The sequence below is a fragment of the Myxocyprinus asiaticus genome, chromosome 20 (genome assembly GCF_019703515.2).
Source record: "Myxocyprinus asiaticus isolate MX2 ecotype Aquarium Trade chromosome 20, UBuf_Myxa_2, whole genome shotgun sequence".
NCBI classification, from domain to species: Eukaryota; Metazoa; Chordata; class Actinopteri; order Cypriniformes; family Catostomidae; genus Myxocyprinus; species Myxocyprinus asiaticus.
The window spans coordinates 45,170,713-45,191,297 of NC_059363.1; positions in this window are offsets into that span (position 1 = coordinate 45,170,713).

Consider the following 20,585-nt stretch of genomic DNA (forward strand, 5'->3'; position numbering starts at 1 on the left):
CTGAGGCTGGGGTCAAGGCATCAAGAGCCACCACACACAGACGTGTCAAGGAATTTGGCTACAGTTGTCATATTCCTCTTGTTAAGCCACTCCTGAACCACAGATAATGTCAGAGGCGTCTTACCTGGGCTAAGGAGAAGAAGAACTGGACTGTTGCCCAGTGGTCCAAAGTCCTCTTTTCAGATGAGAGCAAGTTTTGTATTTCAATTGGAAACCAAGGTCCTAGAGTCTGGAGGAAGGGTGGAGAAGCTCATAGCCCAAGTTGCTTGAAGTCCAGTGTTAAGTTTCCACAGTCTGAGATGATTTGGGGTGCAATGTCATCTGCTGGTGTTGGTCCATTGTGTTTTTTTGAAAACCAAAGTCACTGCACCCGTTAACCAAGACATTTTGGAGCACTTCATGCTTCCTTCTGCTGACCAGCTTTTTAAAGATGCTGATTTCATTTTCCAGCAGGATTTGGTACCTGCCCACACTGCCAAAAGCACCAAAAGTTGGTTAAATGACCATGGTGTTGGTGTGCTTGACTGGCCAGCAAACTCACCAGACCTGAACCCCATAGAGAATCTGTGGGGTATTGTCAAGAGGAAAATGAGAAACACAGAGACCAAAAAATGCAGATGAGCTGAAGGCCACTGTCAAAGAAACCTGGGCTTCCATACCACCTCAGCAGTGCCACAAACTGATCACCTCCATGCCACGCCGAATTGAGGCAGTAATTAAAGAAAAAGGAGCCCCTACCAAGTATTGAGTACATATACAGTAAATGAACATACTTTCCAGAAGGCCAACAATTCACTAAAAATGTTTTTTTTTATTGGTCTTATGATGTATTCTAATTTTTTGAGATAGTGAATTGGTGGGTTTTTGTTAAATGTGAGTCAAAATCATCACAATTAAAAGAACCAAAGACTTAAACTACTTCAGTCTGTGTGCATTGAATTTATTTAATACACGAGTTTCACAATTTGAGTTGAATTACTGAAATAAATGAACTTTTCCCCGACATTCTAATTTATTGAGATGCACCTGTATATATATATATATATATATATATATAAACATTTAGCATGGACAGGATGATGATGCATCATCCAACATATTATCAAGGGAAATAAATAGAAACATTTGCTAATTTTGTTGTCATAGCACAAAGTAAAAAATTATGAAAAGGGGCCATCTTACCCCACTACTGGGGTAAGATAACCCCTCAACTGGGGCAAGAAGCCCCCCACCGGGGTAAACTTATTAAATGAATTATATACTGTGCATATATACTGGGGGGCATCTTGCCATAAGGGCCTAGCTTTACCTTGTCGCTTTAAAATAAAAACAATATTTTTTACTCCAAAAATATAAATATTTTACTGTGTCCACAGAACTCCCATTAACAAATTAGACATACAAACTTTTAATATCCAACATAATAGAATGTCACAGATCACTATTTTCCAATGACAAAAAATTTCACCATTTAACCTTAAAACTTTTTTGATGGAATAAATCTCACAAATGTTGATATTCAGATGAAATATCAAGATTAAGAGGAGCACAGACATCCAATATCTTACCCTATCATGTGTAATAAGAGAAATTAAAAGCAAAGAAGTGGAGACACATTGGCATTCAGTCTTGTACTGGCAGTTGCCATTTACAACACAATAATTGGTTGCATGAATACGCCATTCACATATCTTCAATATTTTCCATTACAATATAACAATATTACTTAAAACAATGAAATTCGCTCAAAATAAAAGAGGCTCCTGCTCAGTGGCGAATTCTCAGGGCCAGCAAAGACTTCTCTGCTGGCCTAACATGCCAAATAAATAAATATTTTTCATCCTTTCATTCTCAATCACCTTTTTTGCCTATGTATTTTTAATCGCTTTCCACTCTTAATTAATCTACAAACAAATAGAGAAAAACGAAAAGTTTATCCAATCAGAATTTATTCCTTGATGCTTACAAGCGAAGTGTGACAACTGTTTCACAAATGGCATGCCCGAATCCGAAGCAGCGCATGAGTCTGAGCTCCACCCCGTCAGGCCTTCAGAATTTCTTCAGAATCCCTCAACAGTGCAAATGAATGAACAACTAAAGTCAGATTGTCAGATTCATCAGCCAATCAGATTGATTTATTTGTTCTTTGTGGGTGTGATCTTTAGGATATGTCACGGTCGAGGCTTTCTAGCTGGCCTTGAGTGATGCAATCACGCTTTAAGTGATGTACGTAATTTGAAAGCGAAGAGCGCGAGATCGTCATCACTGCCACTATCGCCACTGAGAAAGAGATCCTTATGGATTTAAAAACACAAAATGTTCTGCATGACCGTGTGATTGCTTAATTTATTAAACAGGAAAGGAAGACTGATTTTCACTTCAAGTAAATTGGTAAGTGCTTTTTGCATTGTTATAGCAACATCAGGAGTTTTCTAAGTGTAAATTAGGCTGCTGGAGCATTCAGTGTCAGATCAAGTTTTGAAAAGTAGTGCTGTGTTCCATTCAACTCGGAAAGTCAGATTTTACAACTTCCTACTAGGAAAAGTGCAATGGAAAGCATCTTGAAGTAAGAATTACAACTTGTAGGCTTGTGCAGAAATTCTCAACTCAGATTTCGCAGAGATGCAGGGGCATGATGTCACACAAACATGTCGACACTCAGGGAGATATACAAAGTGATAAACACTCACTTTATTAAGTAATATCGATAAATGAGTTCGTTTCCACATTACATGATATTAAAGCTTGTTTAACAAACGCCTGCAGAAACAGGTGTATAAAACATTATAATCTCTTTTGATAATCGTACACCTGAAGCACAAATGCTAGCGCTGCAGCATTGTTTATCAGTTGGGTTGCTAGGAGACATCTCTAATGAGAGTCAAACCCCTGCTAAGCTAACGGGATCGTTGCAGTTTTGTTTCCTTAAACGTCATCTTCCGAATATCGGGGAATGGAATGCATTTATGGTCGGCGATATCAAGTAGGAATATCCCATATCCAACTTGAATGGAACGCAGCATAACTGTGTACCCTGATGAAATGAAATTTATAGAAAGCAACATTTAAATCGCAAATATTATTAGGTATTATAGACCACCTTGGTAAATTCATATGAAAAAATTATGATTTTTGGAAGTCTGTTTGGAAGACGTTAATTTCACAAAACAGTCATGCTGCAGTTAAAATTAGGCTTGCTTGAGCATTAAGTGTCTATTCAAGTTTTGGCTTTCGTGCGTGGACGTGTTTTTAAAATGTCAAATGGTATTACTAGTTAGCTGCGACAATGTATGATGCCCAAAGGCATAGGGTGTCTTATTCATTGTGAAACTGTGTTTTCTTAATGGCATGAATCACACTGAAGGCCTAGACTTGAAATGCATGGCCCGCCACTGCTCCTGCTGATAGTTTGCATGGAATAGTGCAAATCAGCTAACTGCACAAATACAACAAAAAAAACTGTGTTGAACATCTCAACCACATCACACAACAATTATAACGCTCCTCTCCATCATTTGATAAAGTACTGCTGCCACGATTGCTACAAGTTGTCCATCTCTTTTGTTGTGGACAACGACTTTTGTGAAAAAGGTATAATAAATAGTCCTAATAAATTATCCTAATTTACAATGAAAGGACGCAAGTTTTCTCTAATGAGGTTGACTTCATTTAACTACAGCGAAGCGCTATTTTAGCACATTTAGTGCTTGGTTAAAATAGACTGAATGGTAAGTGCATAAGATGCAGGTGTTTGCACTGAAATACTGCACTCAAAAAACATATATTGAATTCGACCCTCAGTCTTGATATGACATCAAGTGCCTGCAACTTACAGTTCACAATCCTTTGTCATAAATGTATGGACTATATTTACACTACTGTTCAAAAGTTTAAGGTCACTTACTCATTCTTTATTTTTTTCACATTTTAGAATAATAGTAAAGTCATTAAAACAATGGAATAACGTAAATGAAACTATGGGAATTATGTTGTGACTAAAAAAATTCCAAAATAAATCAAAACTGAGTTATATTTTAGCATCTTCAAAGTAGTCACCCTTTGCCTAGAATTTGCTCTTGACATTTTCTCAACCAACTTCTTGAGGTATCACCCTGGGATGCTTTTTAAACAGTATTGAAGGAGTTCCCATCTATGTTGGGCACTTATTGGCTGCTTTTCTTTATTATTTGGTCCAAGTCATCCATTTCAAAAAACTTTTTTTTAATTTTTTTTTATTTTTTTATAAAATGTTAGTTTTGTAATTAAATAAATTAATATGTTGGCACAATTATATTTTTGTCTACAAAACTCATTTCAAACATTTAAGCATACGCCTTCAGATCAAAAGGTTTTTAAGATCATGAACATTTCAGGCAAGTGACCCCAAACTTTTGAACGGTAGTGTAAGTAAACTCACAATTGTGATGTTGTACTGAATATCAGCTTGGCTTGCCCGTGTGATATCAGTAAATACTGATGCTTGATGGCAAAAGCACCCTCTTGCGTCTGTTCTGCAACGTGGCAGGTAAGCGCATTGATTTCAATGTGAAACCTTTGGTGTCAATAGACTGACGATTCAATTGATTCAGTTTCTGTACACATTCTACTCTGCTCAAGTGAGCTGTTTCGTTGCGGGTGTATTCCAAGTCTTTCGATTGCTTTGAATTGTTGGGCCTCATGTATTCAGATAGAAGACAAAGGCAGGCCTAACATAGTCGTAAAAACCTAACTCAAGCCCCCACATTCCAAATCGTAAATCTTACTGATAAAAATCACGCCAAAATCAAACAAAGGGAGTCCAAAACAGACTACACATCCATGAAGCCTTGCTCACTAAAGAATCGAACTCTCAACTCCTACTGGATGAGGCACACAACAGAACGTCCCTCAAACATGACATCATCAGGAGTTGAAATACCTCTGAAATGCTTCCAGAAATGCTTCCAGCGACTTTGCTTGCAGTGTGTGGATGCAGTTCAGCGCTGCTCTCACGTGCAACCTCGTGGCACAAGGAAGTAACGTCCGACTTGAAACTGTAGCCATACAATCTCCATCTCGCTGGACAAGTTGAGATTACTCTGTGTTCAACCGAACACTAACGGATCTGAAGGAGACCGCCGAGCAATTCGCATCTTCATCCGTTTGCCTACAGAAGTGAAGAGAGAAAAGATTTCTCTTCCATCTTCAATCAAGTCGACGTCGCTAATTTCTCCGCCAGCCCGCCGAGAATCAGCAGCCGTACCGCCTGGCGACAGAGCGAGGAAACGGCCTCCCGTCATCACCCGAGCCTCAAGGAACCAGGTCAGAGTTAAAGGACGGAGGAAAACACATTCTACCTGTGTCCTCATGCGATTCAAGTAAGAGGTTTACGTCTGGGCAGAGATAGAATATTATAGCGTGTTATTCTTGTGTTTCAAGGTTTTTGCTTGTACAGTTTACGGCTCGCTATGTCCACTCATTATTAATACTCAGGGTATTAATTATCACAAATTTGTTTTGCTGTATTGTGGTCCAACCAAATTGGATTGTTGTGCAATTTCACCATCACGGGTGAGACAGCAACTGAGTTCATCCATTAAAGAGTCAAATAACGCGGGACTTTTATGAGCCCCGCTCGTAAAACCGCGTCTCTGAGTGATAAACTGAGAGCTGCTTTCTCTCCCACTATCGCGAAATCGGCTTTAGGGCTGTCACTTCTCTCTCTCTCTCTCTCTCTCTCTCTCTCTCTCTCGTACTAACCACACTGACACACACACACTGTCACACACACACCTTATGTGTTATAGGATTATTTTATTTCCATATCTAATCATATCACTGTTTAGTTTGTAGTTGTAAGTCGGAAGTTTATTGACTGCATTGTATTAATTATTAATTGATATTACTGCATAAATAAACTTTGTTATACTTCAAAGAGAAGTGTTTTGGTTTGTTTTGCATACACCTGTGTCACACGCTGACGGGATGTCAGTGCTCGGATTCAAGCCTTCATTCATTGTTTTTTTTCCCCGAAAATCTATATTCTTCGGATGTCGATTTTCCTAAGAAAACAATCTAATATTGAGACTGTTTTACTATTTGGTTATTAGTCCCTGATTTCAGGGTGGTGCCCTGTCAGTGTTAATCCTTATTAATATTCTATTGATTTTTGATAATTGATAATTATCTTTGATGATTTTTGAATTTGAATGATCAACAAGCTAGTGTTAATTTTAATTAATGTTTCATCGATGTTAACAATTAACGATTATCTAATATTGTATTGATTTTAATAATTAGTAATTATCTTTGATAACCAAACTTGCTCCTAAACGTGGCACACTACATTTACTGGAGCCCCATATGAGGTTTTAATGAGTTAGATTCAATTAATTAATTTAAATATTAATTAATAACTAAAGAAATAATTATTAATTATTTCTGATAGTAACACTGATCTAAACAACCAGTAAAGCCCTACAGAATAAAGACTCAAATTTAAGTCTTTTTATAATGATCATGGTAACCCAGTGATCGTCGTAAGAAATCCCACCCATAATTAAACATTTAAATGTTGCCGCCTCAAGAAGCTTTATGACACAGGTTTGATGTCAGTAATTTCATGTGCCATTGGCTCTTTCGTGTATCGTGACCGATTGCGACAAGTTCAAGTTTGGATGTATCTTTTAAATAAGATGTGACCGCAAATGAACTTGAGCAGTGCTGCAGTAGAGGGTCACACATGTAAATGCGTCTGCTTGTGTTGGTCCAGTTGGTCCAGTTTCTTGTATTAGTAGTTGCTATTTGTTATTTCAGAACAATACACTCTGAGGTGCACTCAGTTTTTTAACTCAATACAAAGTTTTACTCCTAAAGAAATTAACAACACTCTCTCACAGAGAAATCAACAAATCATGTTGGCTAAATCGAATGAAATCGTACATATTGTGCTTTGGGATGGCAGCGTTCATGAACGTGCGCCCAGCACATGTAGCATAAAGAAGCTTTTAAAAAAAACGATTCTACTATTGCTGTTTATATCTGTTTATATGTTTAGCAATTAGCAAATAAAAAATTACTGAGTGCACCTTTAAGGTGAATAAAAAAATTAACGGATAGGACACTTCTCTCCATATCTGATCTTGGTTAAATTAAAATTGTTTTGCCATGGCACTGTAGATGGCACTGCAGATGTTTAGTAGGCACAGGAAACACTGCTCTAATTGGTATTATTTTCAAGTCTTGCTTCCATGTTCTGAGAAGCAAATAATGGAAGTTAGTCAGTTTTTATCAAGAGATGGGAATCAGGTTCATTTGAACCAGACAACAGCTTTGAAATGACATCATTGTTTTAAACACATATTCTGTTGAAATGTAACATCTGGGCAGGGTGGGGGCAAGTGCATTTTTGCTACGTGCTTGTGTTTTACTTTGGTTTCATCACCATTGTTCAGTATACTTATGCATGACAACGTTTCTCACAGTATATTATGGCTTAAAATGAACCACAAAGGGATTGGTATATTGCTGCTTAGAATTATTTTATTTTTTTTGGTGTTGCTGACTTGAAATGTTGCGCATACATTAATGGCAACTTACTGTTTGTCGATCCTCGCCATCAACTTTGTGCTGTGTTACAGTCAAATGGTCTGAGCTTGACCTGTGCCAATTTTATTAAATACTGTTATCCGACTCGTGTCCAAAACCACTGCTATAATAAATCCTTTTTGTATTGCAGCCGTAACCAGAGTCCATGCTGTTGCTCCATTGAGGCAGACTGATTCAGGCTATCAGCTGTATGTTGCAGCTGAGGATGCTGAGTTCTGTCAGCATACATTTACTGATATCACCTCCATCAGAGGCCTATAAAGCTGATTTATTATAAATACAGCTCCTCTGTGTTTACCGCACACATTCTTGTGTCTTCAACTTCTTTCAAAGTGAGCACTTGCAGGTGTTGAGTGTCTAACCAGACTCCAGCAGAGAGTATCAAAAAACAGAAAACTTTGGATAAGTTTGGGATAAGAAGAACATAAAAAATAAATAAAGGCAGACATATGTGTGTGTGCATGCATTCTATAAAAATACAGACAATAGGTCAAATTTCCTTGCTTATATTGAAGAACACAAGACGCTTTTTGGAACATTCTCAAATCTTGCTGGATACATAGAGTGCAAAGGGGGGGGGGTGGACACACACCAAATACTAAGACATTGTCAAATTTATGTCAGTTTTTCAACTCAACATTTTACTCAAATAGTTATGCTGATAATATACTTTTAATTAGATAAAAACTAAATATATTCATTTTCCCCAGTTGCCTCAGACTTTAATGCTGCCTTCATGTGCTGTCAGAATGGTCCTACTTCCCACTTCTGAAGTGGTAACGATGAGTATGTCGCATTCAAGTGAAAGAACAGGAAACATGGACAACATCAGGTTCATTCTTGCATGTTTCTTATATATATTGTATATATTACTCATTCATAATGGAATATTGGTCAAATACGATTTTCCCGGAGCAAAAATGTGCAACATGCATCAAATGGTTGCTGAATGACCAAATTGGCAAGCGCTAACATTTAGCTGTATTTAGAAAAATGAATAAAGCCTAATATTCACTACTCTCCTCTGCTATGTGGAAAGTTGACATTTTCTTCCAACTCAGAAACTCAAGTATCAAAAGTATTTCAGAGTTTCCCAGTTGTAATTATGACTTTAGGGGTCATTCATGAGTAGGAAACTTGTATTTACGATAATTCCGGTAGCACGTGAAGGCAGCGTAAGACTCTACTGTGTATATATATATATATATATATATATATATATATATATATATATATATATATATATATATATATATACAGTTGTGCTCAAAAGTTTGCATACCCTGGCAGAAATTGTGAAGTTTTGGCATTGATTTTGAAAATATGACTGATTATGCAAAAAAAAAAAAAAAAAACAGACTTTTATTTAAGGATAGTGATCATATGAAGCCATTTATTATCACATAGTTGTTTGGCTCCTTTTTAAATCATAATGATAACAGAAATCACCCAAATAGCCCTGATCAAAAGTTTACATACCTTTGAATGTTTGGCCTTGTTACAGACATACAAGGTGTCACACACAGGTTTAAATGGCAATTAAAGTTTAATTTCCCACACCTGTGGCTTTTAAAATTGAAATTAGTGTCTGTGTATAAATAGTCAATGAGTTTGTTAGCTCTCACGTGGATGCACTGAGCAAGCTAGATACTGAGCCAGAAAAGAACTGTCAAAAGACCTGCGTAACAAGATAATGGAACTTTATAAAGATGGAAAAGGATATAAAAAGATATCCAAAGTCTTGAAAATGCCAGTCAGTACTGTTCAATCACTTATTAAGAAGTGGAAAATTCGGTGATCTCTTGATACCAAGCCAAGGTCAGGTAGACCAAGAAAGATTTCAGCCACAATTGCCAGAAAAATTGTTCGGGATACAAAGAAAAACCCACAGGTAACCTCAGGAGAAATACAGGCTGCTCTGTAAAAAGACGGTGTGGTTGTTTCAAGGAGCACAATACGACAATACTTGAAGAAAAATGAGTTGCATGGTCAAGTTGCCAGAAAGAAACCTTTACTGCACCAGTGCCACAAAAAAGCCCGGTTACAATATGCCCAACAACACCTTGACACGCCTCACAGCTTCTGGCACACTGTAATTTGGAGTGACGGGACCAAAATAGAGCTTTATGGTCACAACCATAAGCGTTATGTTTGGAGAGGGATCAACAAGGCCTATAGTGAAAAGAATATCATCCCCACTGTGAAGCATGGTGGTGGCTCACTGATGTTTTGGGGGTGTGTGAGCTCTAAAGGCACGGGGTATCTTGTGAAAATTGATGGCAAGGTGAATGCAGCATGTTATCAGAAATACTGGCAGACAATTTGCATTCTTCTGCATGAAAGCTGTGCATGGGGCGCTCTTGGACTTTCCAGCACGACAATGACCCTAAGCACAAGGCCAAGTTGACCCTCCAGTGGTTACAGCAGAAAAAGGTGAAGGTTCTGGAGTGGCCATCACAGTCTCCTGACCTTAATATCATCGAGCCACTCTAGGGAGATCTCAAACACGCGGTTCATGCAAAATGACCAAAGACTTTGCATGACCTGGAGGCATTTTGCCAAGACGAATGGGCAGCTATACCACCTGCAAGAATTTGGGGCCTCATAGACAACTATTACAAAAGACTGAACGCTGTCATTGATGGTAAAGGGGGCAATACACAGTATTAAGAACTAAGGGTATGCAGACTTTTGAACAGGGGTCATTTCATTTTTTTCTTTGTTGCCATGTTTTGTTTTATGATTGTGCCATTCTGTTATAACCTACAGTTGAATATGAATCCCATAAGAAATAAAAGAAATGTGTTTTGCCTGCTCACTCATGTTTTCTTTAAAAATGGTACATATATTACCAATTCTCCAAGGGTATGCAAACTTTTGAGCACAACTGTATATATATATATATATATATATTTCCCTGCAAGCCCTGACAGTTGTCAATTGTGCTGGAGTCCCTGAAGTTAAATAATAACATAAGTATGAAAAGTAAAGACAAAAATAGTGCATGTGAGTCCAGGAATCCAAGGAGCTGGGACTTTACAGATTTCATTCTTTTACAATTATATTAATGATATGGTAGCTTCAGTAATTGTGTTTTTCTCCTCACATTTGCTTCGCTTTCACTGATTCTATCAGTTAGGTTTAAGGGTAAGGTAGGGAGGTAGATATTGTGGATTTAAAACTCAATCGAGCAATAACCTTACAAACCTCATCTGTTTGGGAGAACATTTTATTCACTTATAGCGCCACACACAGGGGCGTAGATTACAGGGGGGATGGAGGGAGGTAACCCCCCCATTAATCAAAAAAAGCAAGTATAACCCCACCATGATTTATACCATGATCAATGGAAATATATATATGCTTCACGCTGCAACCCCCACCAATGTTCAAGCCAAATCCACGCCCTTGGCCACACAAAATGGAGCCAGGTGGTTGAAGGGGACTGGCCCAAAAGGAAAGTTGTTACAAAAAATCTAGATTTGCCGCAAACTCACTGCAAATTCGCCACTCATTAATTCTCACACGCAATTGAGCTTTGCGGCAAACTCATTGTCGCCAAAGGTTATCTGCAGGTTCACCACTACCAGTAAAGAGCTGCAAACTTCTGGCAAACATTTGCTGCGAATAGCAAGCTCATTTGCATGTAAAAAAAATTTGCGGCAAGTTTGAGGCAGCTCTAGATTTTTTGTAAGGGGGTTGAGCAAGTGAGCACATTTTGATGAAATAATCCAAAGATAAAGATATTTTTCTTTGGAATAAAGTGCAATGATAAATTGTGCACAAAAAGACTAAGGACATGCTTTAAGTGAACAAGGTAAACTGTGTCTTCATGTTGACTTTAATGGCTGAGAGTAAGCAGTGGTCTGGTCTGGTTGAGGTCTGCAGGTTTCAAATGAATAAGATGTCTGGAATCAGTGAGCGAGACTCCGGGGGAACAAGTACACAACACATCCACTCTGTCAGACAGAAACACATTGAGATGGTGTGTGAACAAGACCTTGTTTATTGACTTACTGTGAGATTTTATTAAGGCCGGCTGTGTTGAATGGAAGACACTTGCTATTTACAAGGACTGTAGATCCCTTCTAATGCCCATTCAGACACCTCAATACAATAGTTCTATTGTCCAGCCCACTGTCTTACAGTAATTAAACAGTAAGAAGAAATGACAAAACAGACCATTGCTCAGAATTGATGTGGGAAAGACATTTGATTTTCTGAAAATGGCTAAATGTAGTTTTCATTTTGTTTTAGTATCGTTTTAGTTTTCATCTGTTATAACACCACAGAATATGATCCATAACACTTTATAATAAGGTTGTATTTGTTAATATTAGTTAACATAATCTAACAATAAACAACACTTAGAGCACTTATTAATATTGGTTAATGTTAATTCCAAAATATACTAGTCAATTTTTAACATTAAAAGTAATGTAAATATAGGCTATATATATGTTAACATTAATGCATTATGAACATGAACTTAATGAATAATTGTAGATTTATAAATGTACACTGACCAAGATTAATTAATACTATACATAATATTGTCCTTTGTTGGTCCATGATGCATTTACTAATGTTAACGAGTACAACCTTATTGTAAAGTGTTAGCCTACCATATTATCTGCCTGTGATGACACTTGATCAGGAACCACTGATGCTCAAAATAATACCATAAAAGTTTACGTTTATTTGTCAAATTCACAACAACACAGCATACTGCAGCACTTGAGCTAGTTTACATTCACGTTCTTACACCGATTATGCTTAATAAGCTATAAGGTATAAGTGTCTGGTTCCCGACACTCTAGTTAAGTGTATTCAGTGTTGGGACCTATCACTTGTTTTTCTGTGTCTCTTTGTTCTTGTCAGGATCCTGTCACCTTTGTCAGTCAGGTTTATTGTGGTGACAGGATCCTGACATGCATGTTCTATGTCTCCGTGTGAGCACCTGGCTTTGGTTGTTTTCCTTGCTGTGCGCTCTTCTGTCTAGTCTGTGTCTCATATTCTGAGCATGGTGTCTGGATCCTGACTCTTCGGTCTGGTTCGGTCTTGTTTCTAAGTCGGGATACGTACACTCATGCTCCATGTATTGTCTTTTTGTTTGAGCACATGGCTAATGATGGCTTCATTGCCACGTGCTCTATTGTCTTGTCTTTGTATTTGTTTGAGCACATGGCCTATGATGGCTTCATTGCCATGTGCTCTTTCTGTCCAGTCTGTTGTGTTTATTGTGAGCACATGGTTCTTGTAAGCTGTTTGCCATGTGCTCTCCTGTCTCTCGTACTGACCCCGCCCCCTTGTTACCTCATTATTAGTTAATTTGCTTCACCTGCTTTCCTGATTTCCCTCCTAATTTTCCCCATTGTGTTTTTTGTCTTGTGCCAGTTCGTTGTGGTTTATCAGCCTGTTAGTTTCTCCTGTGTGTTGGTTCCTGTCCTGCCCTGTGTGTCAGTTCCAGCCCACAGCATCGAACCCAGTCTGTCCTGTAGTGTTCTGCCCTAGACTTTGGAGTTTTGCCCTTTGGAGTTGTTTCAGTTTGTTTTGTTTATTTTTGAGTGTTTAATAAAAGCCCATTCTTCACATTTTCTACAAGTCCTTGCCCTCTCTTCAACCGAACATTGACAGTTCCTGTCTGTCTATTCCTAGTTTCGAGGCCTCATTCCTGTTCCCCTGCTGATCTTGGCCCATTTGGCTTGGGACCACGCAGCCTGTGATGCTTGCACGCTCCAGCCTGTGATCTTGTTTGTCGCCCTGGACTGTGAATTTTTCACCTTCGGAGTGGTTTGAGTTTGTTTTAGCTTATTTTTGTGTGATAAAGCCCATACTGTAACTCTGCATTTGAGTCCTCACCCTCTTTCTACCCAAACTGGACAATAATGTATAAGGTCATGTAAATGCTTTAAACTGCATTTTTTATCATGGTTATAAACAGTTTAGGCAACCCGTCGATGCAGGTAGATTTTTACCCATCACCCCAATTTTTCTCGCCATGTAAACCCCCTTAACAGAGTTCTTACCGGCTTATCTAATGTGCTTAAGTGTTGTCCTGTTAGGTTTTGACGTCAAAAGCCGAGAATAACAAGATTTCTATAAATTTCATGCACAACCCCAATTCAAGTTGGGACAGTGTGGAAAATGTTAATAAAACCAAAAGGAGTGACTTCCTAAATTATGTTCACCCTGTGCTATATTGAAAGCACTACAAAAACATATTATTTAATGTTTTACCTCGTGAATTAAACATTAGATTTTTTGGAAAATGTACACTAATTTCAAAACAGATGATTGCAACACACTACAAAAATGATTAGACAGTTAAGTGTGTACCACTGTGTAACATAATTTCTTCTAATAACACTTATTAAGAGTTTGGGCACTGAAGACACAAGATTGTTAAGTTTAGAGTGAGGAATTTCCCCCTATTCATCCACAATGCAGGTCTTCAGCTGCACAATTGTATGGGGCCTTTGTTGCTGTATTGTGTGCTTCATAATGCACCACACTTTCTCATTTGGAGACAGGTCAGGACTGCAGGCAGGCCAATCTAGCACCCGCACTCTCTGCTTACGCAGCCATGTTCTTGTAATCTGGTTAGTATGTGGTTTGGTGTTGTCCTGCTGGAAAATGCAGGGATGTCCCTGGAAAAGATGGTGTCTGACTGTATGGCAGCATATGTTGCTCAAAAATTTTTACATACACTCACAGGTGAAGCGAATACTGTTGATCATCACCTAGCAAAGACCACATGTCAAGGTCTGGGTAGCGAACAATCAGTTCTTTTAGTCAACGTGTTGAATGCAGGAGAAATGGGCAAGCGTAAAGACCTGAGTGATTTTGACAAGGGCCAAATTGTTATGGCCAGATTACTGGGTCAGAACATCTCTGAAATGGCAAGGCTTGTGAGGTGCTTCCAGACAACAGTGGTGAGCACCTACCGAAAGTGGTCCGAGGAGGGACAAACTACAAACCGGTGACAGGGTGTTGGACACCCAAGGCTCATCGATGCGTGAGGGTAATGAAGGCTATCCCATCTGGTCCGAACTGATAGTATGTCTACTGTGGCACAAGTCACAGTAGAAATTTTTTTAATTTTTAAATGATGTTTATGGGAGGAATGTGTCACAACACATAGTGCATCGCACCCTGCTGCGTATGGGTCTGTGTAGCCGCAGACCATTCGGAGTGCCCATGATGACCCCTGTCTACCATCGAAAGCACCTACAATGGGCACGTGAGGTTAGGAACTGGACCTTGGAGCAGTGGAAGAAGGTCACCTGGTCTGATGAGTCCCATTTTCTTTTACATCACGTGGACAGCCATGTATGTGTACACCGTTTACCCAGGGAAGTGATGGAACCAGGATGCACTGTGGAAAAACGACAAGCTCTGGACAAGTTATGTGAAAACAAGGGAGAGTTATGCTCTGGGCAATGTTCTGCTGGGAAACCCTGGGTTATTCATGTGGAGGTCAATTTGACACGTGCCACCTACCTAAACATCGTTGCAGACCAGGTACACCCCTTCATGGAAATGGTATTCCCTGATGGCAGTGGCCTCTTTCAGCAGAATAATGCACCCTGCCACACTGCACACATTGTTCGGGAATGGTTTGAGGAACATGATGAAGAGTTCAAGGTGTTGCCCTGGCCTCCAAATTTCCCTGATATCAATCCGATTGAGCATCTGTGGGATGTGCTGGACCAAAAAGTCTGATCCACGGCAGCTCCACCTCACAAATTACAGGACTTGAAAGATCTGCTGCTAATGTATTGGTGCCAGATACCACAGGACACCTTCAGGGGTCTTGTAGAGTCCATGCCTCGGCAGGTCAGCGCTGCTTTGGCGGCATGAGGAGGACCTACAGTATATTAGGCAGGTGGTCATAATGTTTTGGCACATCAGTTTATCTTTCTGTATTAATAGTGTCTCACAGATGTGCAAGTTACCCATACCTCTGGCATTGAAACACCCCCATACCATGCATACGCTGGCTTTTAGATCTGACACTGATAACTGCTTGGATGGTCCTTTTCCTCTTTGGCCTGAAGAACACAACGGCTGTTTTTTTCCAAAAACAATTTGAAATGTGGACTCGTCGGACAACAAAACATGATTCCACTGTTCTACTTTCCACCTCAGATGAGCCCGAGTCAAGAAAAGTCGGATAGTGTTCGACACTTCTGGACAGTGTTGATGTACGGCTTCTGCTTTACATAGTAAAGCCTTAACTTGCATCAGTGGATGCAACGGCGAATGGTGTTGACTGACAGTGGTTTACTGAAGTATTCTCAAGACTATGTCATGATGTCCATTACAGATACATGATGGTTTTTCAGACAGTGGTGTCTGAGGGATTGGAGATTACACACAGTCAGAAGTGGTTTCAGCCTTGCCCTTTATGCACAGAGATTTGACGGGATTCCTTGAATCTTTTAATTATATTGTGCACTGTAAAGGATGAAATGCCCCAAATCCTTCCAATTTGTCTTTGGGGAATACTGTTCTTAAAGCACCGGATTATTTGCTGGTGCATCTGTTGGAAAATTGGCAAGCTTCTACCCATCCTTGCTCTTGAAGCACTAGGTTGTTTTAGGAGGCTCCTTATATACTACAACATGATTATCTCACCTGTTAAACATCTCATGTTTCACATCACCTTGTTATTTCAACTTGTCAGATTGTTATTAGTCCTATATTGCTCCTGTCTCAACTTTTTTGGAGCATGTTGCAATCATCTGATATGAAATGTGTGTACATAAAAAAATAAAAAAAATAAAAATAATGTGTTGTTGTAGTGCACAGGGTGAATCATATTTACAAATCACTCCTTTTTGTTTTTATTAGAATTTTCCATACTGTCCCAACTTTTTGGGAACAGGGGTTGTGAATGCTGGTTTCTTGCTTTGTTGGACTGTTTTGAATAAGCTGATTTTTGGTACTCATCACAATATTGGTGTGCATGTACAGTACATACTCATTGTCTTCCACTAACACTGTTAAAAGTAGAAAGGATGGTACATTATAATGCTCTGACAGAAGTGAGTTAGATGAAATAGAGACAGACTGATAAAAACACTGAAAGTAAGCACTATACACTGGAGAACAGGCTACTCTCATAAGTGCAGGTATTTAAAGTCTTTTCACTGTGTTATACTTCCTCCAAAGTGCATGGTGTCAATGGCTGCTTTTCAGCAAGATGGATAACGACACTATAGTCAGGCTTTTATCAGCCTCCCAGGAACTAAACACAAAAGATACCAGCCATTATACAGACAACCAGAAGGCGCATGGGGATGTGTGTTTATCTGCGGCTGCTGGCAAATGGAAGCACTGGCTGTGTGCACGGCCTACAAGATAGTTGTTTTGTAGACACTGACAGCAATGTGTTGTCCAAACATACACTTGCACAGGAATAGGTAACTAGACAAGACTTTAGCAGGACAGTTTTCATTCCCGGTGTTCCCGGTGGATTGTATTATTTTAATTTATTTTTTGGGCACTGAAGTTTATTGCCTGCCCGATGCAGGGTCCGCTTATAACAAGCAACTTTGGGATTGTTTTTTTTTTTTTTTTAATCCACTAATACTTAACTGCAGTCACGGATTACGGTTGCGTTTTGGGGCTTGCTGGTGCCCAGGGCAAAATACAGTGTGACAAACCACTAATCGTAGTGTTCAAATATTCCCACCTACCATTCGAGCCGCACTCTACCTCAGTGGTTTCAAACACACAGCCAGAGGAAGAGATATCTGACCTGCACGCTGTGGCATTCGGAAATGTGTTGCTCCGCACACATGCGCAAATTTATGAGTCGCAGAACTTGACAACAGTACAGCGAATGGCGCGACAGGGTTTGTACATAGGGTTGCCACCCTCCCCGTAAAATACGGGATCGTCTCGTATTTAAAGATAAAATGATGCGTCCTGTATTTTAGCTGGTCAGATGGCGTCACGGTGAAATCCTTCCAGATCGCTTAATTTAACATTTATATAAATTGGAAAATTTGCCTACGGTGGGTAAGGGACCATCTGAAAAGTCCACACATTGTGCTAAAACATGCTAATACTTTGAAGGATGTTCATTTAAGATCAAACAATGTTGGAAAACAATCACTGAGTCATAAAGACAAGTACAGATGAAGGGAAAAAATAAACAAATAAAATAAATACAAATTATAAAAAAAATTAAAAATATGTATAAACTATCCAAAATGTATACATAAATAAGATAAAGACAAATAATCGAAAAAATTAAAATAAATATATTTTTAACATAAACTCAGCTAAAAAAGAAATGTCCCTTTTTCAGGACACTGTATTTTATAGATAATTTTGTAAAAATCCAAATAACTTTACAGATAAAATACCTTTTCTGACTCAAGATGGCGCCGAGTATGGCTGCAGCATTGCAAGCTCCAACACAACACTGCAGTTTTGTTTACAATTCTATGTTTTTTTGTCTTGGATGTTGTCTGCCTTATTGTCTATGACAGACAAACACTTTTGGACATTGGTTCTGCAATAGCACACCGAAAACCGGACTTTATATACCTCAATGCCGACCCACTGTTTACAAACACACCAGCGGAGCCCTTTGTCTGGGCAGCCTGGCCGCGGAAACGAAGAAAGGAAAAGGGGAAATAGAGCCGGCATTCTCATCAGAGTAAAGCGTCACGCAAATCGACCCCCGCTACCCAGTATTCTACTGGCAAATGTTCAGTCTCTGGACAACAAGCTCTGCGAGCTGAGAGCACGGATCTCTTTCCAACGAGAGACGAGGGACTGCTGCATTATCTGCCTAACAGAAACTTGGATGTCTGCTGAGATTCCAGATTCAGCCATCGAACCCGTGGGGTTCTCCGTGCACTGAGCGGACAGAGTGAAAGACCTCTCAGGTAAAAGCAGAGGTGGTGGTGTATGTTTTATGATCAACAAATCCTGGTGTGATCAGAGGAACGTACATTCTATCAAGTCTTTCTGCTCTCCTGATCTGGAATTTCTCATGCTTCTGTTTCGACCATTCTGGCTACCGAGGGAATTCACAGCGATCATTATCACTGCTGTGTACATCCCGCCACAAGCCGACACAGACCGGGCACTCAAAGAACTATATGGGAGTATAAGCAAGCAGGAAACCGGGCACCCTGAGGCCGCGTTCATTGTGACCGGGGACTTTAACAAAGCCAATTTTAAATCAATTGCACCAAAATACCACCAACACATCAGTTTCAACACACGAGGGGACCGGGTTTTGGACCATTGCTACTCTCCCTTCCAGGCTACAAATCCCTCCCCCACCCACCATTTGGCAAATCGGACTACTCTTCCATTCTGCTTCTGCCCACTTACAGGCAGAAACTGAAACAGGAAGCACCCACCCTCAGAACTTCCAGTGCTGGTCAGACCAATCAGATTCCACGCTACAAGACTGTTTTGATCATGCGGACTGGGAGACGTTCCAGTCCGCCTCTGATGACGACATCGAGCTTTACGCTGATAGCATAACGTGTTTCATCAGAAAGTGCGTAGAGGATGTTGTTCCGACCAAACAATACGGATCTACCCCAACCAAAAGCCATGGATAAATAGCGATGTTCGCGCTGCACTTGATGCGCGGACCTCCGCTTTTAATTCCGGGAATGTGGTGGAACATAAACAAGCCAGTTATGCCCTCCGCAAAACTATCAGAGCAGCCAAACGCCAGTACAGGGACAAGATTGAAGGACAGTTTAACACCACCAACTCTAGAAGCATGTGGCAGGGAATTAATATCATCACGGACTTTAAAGGGAATAAAAACTCCGCCGTGAACACTGCTGCCTCTCTCCCGGATGAGGTAAATACTTTTTATGCTCGTTTCGAGGGAATTAACACCGCCCTCACAGAGAGAGCTCACGCGGCCGAAGCTACAGAGGTTAGTTCATTCTCCGTCACTGTAGCGGATGTAACCTGATCCTTCCGACGGGTGAATATCCGTAAAGCTGCGAGTCCAGACGGCATTCCAGGCTGCATCATCAGAGCGTGTGCGAACCAACTGGCTGGTATTTTTACGGACATTTTCAACCTTTCCCTCTCCTTGGTCCCCACATGCTTTAAAACGTCCACCATTGTGCCTGTACCAAGGCAATCCAAAATCACTTGCTTAAATGACTGGCGTCCTGTTGCTCTGACCCCCATCATCAGCAAATGCTTTGAGAGACTAATCAGAGATTACATCTGCCCTATGCTGCCTCCATCACTGGACCCAATGCAGTTTACTTACCGCAAAAACCGCTCCACTGATGATGCCATTGCATCTACAATACACACTGCTCTCTCCCACCTGGAAAAAAGGAACACTTATGTGAGAATGCTGTTTGTAGACTACAGCTCAGCATTCAACACCATAGTGCCCTCCAAGCTAGATGAGAAACTCCGGGCTCTGGGCTTAAACAGCTCGCTGTGCAGCTGGATCCTGGACTTCCTGTCAAGCAGATGCCAGGTGGTTAGAATGGGCAGCAACATCTCCTCATCACTGACCCTCAACACTGGAGTCCCGCAGGGCTGTGTTCTCAGCCCACTACTGTATTCCCTGTACACACTGTGTGGCAACACATAGCTCCAATGTCATCATTAAGTTTGCTGATGATACGACGGTGGTAGGTCTGATCACTGACAATGATGAAACAGCCTACAGAGAGGAGGTGCACACTCTGATACGCTGGTGCCAGGAGCACAACCTCTCCCTCAGCGTCAGCAAGACAAAGGAGCTTGTGTGGACTTCAGGAGAAAAGACAGAGAACACAGTCCCATCACCATCAATGGAGCACCGGTGGAGAGAGTCAGCAGCTTCAAGTTCCTCAGTGTCCACATCACTGAGGAACTCACATGGTCCATCCACACTGAGGCCGTTGTGAAGGAGGCTCATCAGCGCCTCTTCTTCCTGAGACGGCCGAGGAACTTTGGAATGAACAGCCACATCCTCACACGGTTCTACACCAGCACTG